A 5790-nucleotide genomic window follows, 5' to 3' on the forward strand; every position below is an offset into this window, starting at 1 on the left:
TCCAGCCTAGGCCAATTCACATATGGCAGCTAGCTGCTGTATGCTCTGTCCTGCTAGGATGGAACTCCCTTCAGCTCACGTCTTTAATCCCAGCACTCGGGAGGGAGGCAGAGGCAGGCAGATCTCTGTGAGTTTGAGACCAGCCTGGTCTCCAGAGCGAGTTCCAGGACAGCCTCCAAAGCCACAGAGAAACCCTGTCTCGATAAACAAAACAAAACAAAAAAAAAAAGGAAAAAGAAAACGTGTTCAGTACCTGCCCAGTGATCCAAGAGAATCTGCTTCAATACCCAGAACTTGCAGAAATCTCTGTTATTAAACCCTAAGTGCTGCCTTGGGATTGTTGGGTTATGGGGGTGGGGGTGCCTCTGCCCCTAAGAGTTGATTCTTCATTTAAAGGATGTAATAATTTTTCTAAATCACAGCCAATCCACACCAACCCCTGCACTAGCCTTGGTGCTGTGGGAACAAAAATCACATTACAATTAGTGTTTTTTGTACAGTTACAGTTTCCACAGGGGTGCCTAAGAGGCGGACTAGTAGGATGAGAACAGGAGCATGGGGTGCGGTGAGAGGGTGGGAGGGGGTGGGGGATGGTGCTGGTCCAGTTATCTCTGGGAAGAGAGAACAGGGGTAAAGATTCTGAGGTGAAGCCAGTCATGCTAGTAGATGCCTGTAATCCCACCTGCCTGAGGCAGGAGCATCATGCCTTTGAGGAGATCTTGTTTCAAAGAGAGTGGAAGACAAGGGAGGGTGTGACTACCTCTGAGCTGTAGCTCAGGGTGGCTTGTGTACAGCATGGGCGGATGGGATGGAGACAGGAAGTAAGGCTAGGAAAACTGTCAACTCTCAGTTTATCCGTGATCATACTGGCCTTCATTCAAAACATTTTAAAGTTTATCTCCAGGAGATAGGGAGCCACGGGGAAATCAAGGCAGAAAGGGCATGCTACCATACTTCTGTGTTAAAATTCCTACTCATTGGATAACACAAAGACACCCTGGGGACCATTCTAACCGACTATGGAAATTCGGTAACGGAATTGAGGAAACCCCACTGAAGGCAGAGAAGAAGTAAGACAATCAGGAGAGAGGTTGGGCTTGGGTGACAATGTGGCTTGGTGATGAGTGTATATATAAAATGGAAGAAGAAGCCAGGGGCGTCTGAAACCAGAAGCGGGCGAGCCGTGTGGACCAGGAGTCACTGTGAGAGGCGGGAGGCACTGGCGATGGTGGAGAAGTTTGACCACGTGGAGGAACACCTGGAGGAGTTTGTGGAGAACATCTGGCAGCTCGGCATCAGCTAGCCTAGCAGCCAGGCGGGGCTCAGCCAGAAACTGAACTTTATTGTTTGGGGTTTACAGGACATAGGTAATATGTAACATATCATAGCAGCGGCATGATACCACAGTTCCTCTAGAAGTGTTTGGATATGTCGATCAAGGTAGAAATCCCCAGCTCTACACCAAAGAGTGCCTGGAGAGGGCTCCAGCTAAAAACGAGCAAATTAAGGGGAAGATTGACACAATGAAGAAATTTAAAGGCCTGCTGATTCAGGAACTTTCTAAAGTGTTTCCAGAAGACATGGCCAAGTATCGAAGCATCCGGGGAAGATCACCCCCTTCCTGAGTGTGTGAAGACTCCCACATCCCTTTAACCACTCGGACTGATCCAGTGAGACGCTGTGCCTGCCAATGCTGCCTTCCAGCCCTGGGAACTGGCCTCGCCCCTCCCTCCTGCTCCCACTGTTTGACCTGTGGGACTCTGGGACTAGAGGAGTGGAGCAGTGTCCCAGCAGCTCTCAGACCCTTGGGTGGTCCCTTCTTTCTCTAGGGAAAGCAGGCAGGAAGGCAGCCTTGCTGAAATGTGACGTGAGATTGGGATTCTACGTGATGTTTTCTTTTTATGTACTGTTCTGTTCAGGATCATAAGACAGAACTAGGTTTTATATTTTACATTTTCAGATGTGGTGCATAAGAATGCAACTGTTTTCATGAGTCTCAACTAGACATGATAAAGTCTAAGTTTTACATGAAAAAAAAGAAGCCAATCTTTTATTATATATTTGAACCTGTTCCTTATATCAGCCTTTTGTGTTAGTGTATAAAGCAATGGGCTCCGCTATGGCGTTTTCATACACATGTGTGTTACACTTTGTCCTCATTTATTTCCCTCCCTACCTCACTCCTCACCCCTCTTCAGCTGACCCACTCTCTCCACACTCAGACCCAGCGCCTGCTTTCTTCCTGAGTGTATTTTGTCACCTCTTCTCTCTCCCACCTCCTCTAAGATCTCTTCCTCACATCTTGTGGCCTCCTTGCTAGTTCTGTGACCTACAGACACACCAGACACAGACAGACAGACACACACACATCACAAAGACATCACACACAGACACACACACATCAAACACAGACACACACAGACACACACACACATCACAAACACATCAGACACACATCAGACACACATCACACACACATCACACACATATCGCACATATATCAAACACAGACACACACATATCACACACACATCAAACACAGACACACACACATCACAAACACATCACACACACATCACACACACACTCACACATCACAAACACATCACACACACATCACACATACATCACACATACATCACACACACATGCACACACACATGCACACACACATCACAAAGACATCACACACAGACACACACATATCACACACACACACTCACACATGTCTCACACACACACTCACACATCTCACACACATGCACACACACACACACATCACACACACACTCACACATGTCACACACATGCACACACACACATCACACACACACACACACACTCACACATGTCTCACACACACTCACACATCTCTCTCTCTCACACACACATATGCATGCATATGCACACACAGGCTGGTGATATGACCCAGTGAGGACAGGTGCTTGCCATCATGCCTTAATTTGACCAGGATCCACAAAATGGAAGGAGAGGGCTGACGCCTGCAAGTTGCCCTCTGACCGCCACAGGTGCTCTGTTGTGTACAAACACAATAGTTATAATTTCTTAAAAATGCATACATAGAGTAATTCAATAAATGTAAATTTTAAAAATACACACACATAATTTTAATTTGGGTTCCACATGAGAGAGAAAACACGTGCTGTTCATCTTTCCCGGTCTCTCTTATTTCACCTGACATCACGATTTCCACCTGTATCCCTTCCCCTACAAATGTCATGGTTTTTCTTTTTCATGGCAATGTAAAACTTCATTGCATGTATGTGTCACATTTTCTTCATCCATTCATCTGTTAAAGAACAACACTTCTGATGATGTTTTCAACTGGGGCACTGAGCAGGTGACAGTGTCTGTGGCCAAGTTCAAGAGGGAAGGGGGTGTTGGACGGATCTGGATAGAACAATAAAGCCTAAAGGATGAACTGAGCTTGTGGAGATCACTGAGGTGAACAAAGAGGCCCTGGCCGTATAGTTCCCAGGTGACAGGGAGAAACTGAGGCACCAGTGGAATCTTTAGTTAAAGTAAAGCAGAGATTCTTAGAGATAGGGCATGGATCAAGAGAGGAAAGAGTTAAGAACAAAGCCCCAGGAACACAATGCCTGGAAAGTGAGCCACTAGTGTCGGAGACAGCTGTGACACTGAGCAGATAAGCCAGGAAGAGTCATTGTAGGCATCTACTGAGGTCACTGGTGGCGTCATTGGAGCTTCTATTGTCAGGACTGAATGCTAGGGAGGTAAGAATGGAATGGAGGTCAGAGAGTGCGGGGGGGGGGGGGCGGGGGGGGATGTCGCAAACCTGATGAAATAAATGTAAGCGACATTGGGTGGAGCTGGAGCAGTCTAGAGAGGGCCGTTCTTTATGGCAGGCATGTCCCACCTGTGCCCTTGGGCCACAAATACACCAGGGATAGCTGTGATTCAACACAGCACACTGGTGGCTGGCTGCGTCACATGGGAAGGTGGAAAGGTTGGACACTTCTCCTTGAAATAAAGTTACCAGACTCAGGTCGTAACACTGCCTTCATAGGGCTGAGGCCTGAACTAGAGCATGTGATTTAAAAGTGCCTGGTAGAATACTGGGACTATAGTAAGCGGGTGATAAATAGCATCTGGAGAGACATTAGGCTATTAATAATGATAAAACAAGTGTAAGCTGGGAGCGGAAGACCCAGCAAGACTGGAATGAGTGATTGGCACAGGGAAGCAGGGAGGAAAAGGACTCAGGGTGCAGGTGGGTGGGATAGCAGTGTAAAGAAGCCAGGTCTGTACATCTGTCAGGGAGCTCCAGGCCCCCTGCCAACAATGCGGGATACTAAAGTGAGTGAGAGAAACTCTTTCTAGGCCAGGAAGATGGCTAAGTGGGCACAGACACTTGCCACCAAACCTGATGCCCTGAGTTTGAACCCTGGGTTAGAGTTGTCCACTGCCCTCCACACATGTACTGTGGCATGTACACACACACACACACACACACACACACAGACTAAATAAAATGTAAAAGAAAATGCTTTCTACCTTCAAGGAGCTCATAGCAAGAGACAGAGCCATCCCTGTGCAGGAGTGTGGAGGTAATCAGGGTTGTATGGTATTGCATAGGAGTCCCAACCAGCCCTGGCTGGCCATGAGGAGGAGACCCAGGGGCAACTTCCTGGGAAAGCTGGTGTCTAGAATTAGGCCTGGTTTTCCTAAGCAGGAGACAGGTGGTGAAGGAAGAGGAGACAATACACACGAGGCTTTCAGTAAAGGCAGGAGCAGTGCAGGGACTCATGCTGGAGGCGTCTGTGATGTAGAAAATTGTGCCTAGTCGGACAGCTGTGATGGAAAAGCAGCAAGAACTGAACACAATCCTCATGCTGAAGTCCTGTGGGCACAGGCAGGGCTGCTGTGAGACCCTCACAAGCCAACAAAAGACTGCAGACAGCAGACAGCCTTTCAGGATGCAGGCTGTGGAGCTGGGCATGCTGTCCAACAGGAGAATTAGTGCCCCTTGATGGCGGACGTCCTTCTGTATCTATGTTTCTCTTATTGGTTGATGAATAAAGCACTGATTGGCCAATAGCCAGGCAGGAAGTATAGGCAGGGCTACCAGACAAGGAGAATGCTGGGTGGAGAGGAAGGAGAGAGAGGCCGCCAGGAACAGATGCCATGTATATGCCAAAGGAGTAACAGGTTCGGGCATTCTCCAGTAAGCCAAGATCATGTGAAAATACATAGATTAATAGTTATGGGTTAATAATTAAGACAGAGCTAGCCAATAAGAAGCTCTAGTCATCAGCCAACAGCTTAATAATTAATATGTAACTGTGTGTTTATTTGGGGCAAAGTGGCTGTGGGACCGGTTGGGACAGAAACCCCCATCTTCAACCCCTAAAGATGGAGGTAAAAGTAAAATCATGATGAGGGCTGGTTGTTGGGTCCTCAACCAGAAAGAACAGAATACAAAGAGTGTACTGGGGACATCAGAGATCAGGGAGCCAAGATGGATGAGAGGCTTCTCAGGAGGCAGAGACAGTCAACAGCAGCTCCGGGGATGGTGCCGACATCCATCAAGAGCCAGGGGTGGGAGGCACAGGGACTCAGCAGACCAGGAGCAAAGTGTATTGGAGGATTAACCAGGAGGTCAGACACTGGTGGAGAAGGGAGAAGCAGTCTCCACCATTTGTGTGAGTATGTACATGTATGTGTGGTATACATGTGTGTGTGCACGTGTGTGTAGTGTACATGTGTATATGGTGTACATGCACGAGTGTGTACATGTGTGTATGTGGT

General features: G+C 47.8%; 1 pseudogene; it reads left to right on the forward strand.

Annotated features, from left to right (window-relative positions):
* Nucleotides 1-1210: 1210 nt before the first annotated feature.
* Nucleotides 1211-1625, forward strand: LOC100768705 (annotated as a pseudogene).
* Nucleotides 1626-5790: the final 4165 nt, after the last annotated feature.

This window comes from Cricetulus griseus, chromosome 4, assembly GCF_003668045.3.
Source record: "Cricetulus griseus strain 17A/GY chromosome 4, alternate assembly CriGri-PICRH-1.0, whole genome shotgun sequence".
NCBI classification, from domain to species: domain Eukaryota; kingdom Metazoa; phylum Chordata; class Mammalia; order Rodentia; family Cricetidae; genus Cricetulus; species Cricetulus griseus.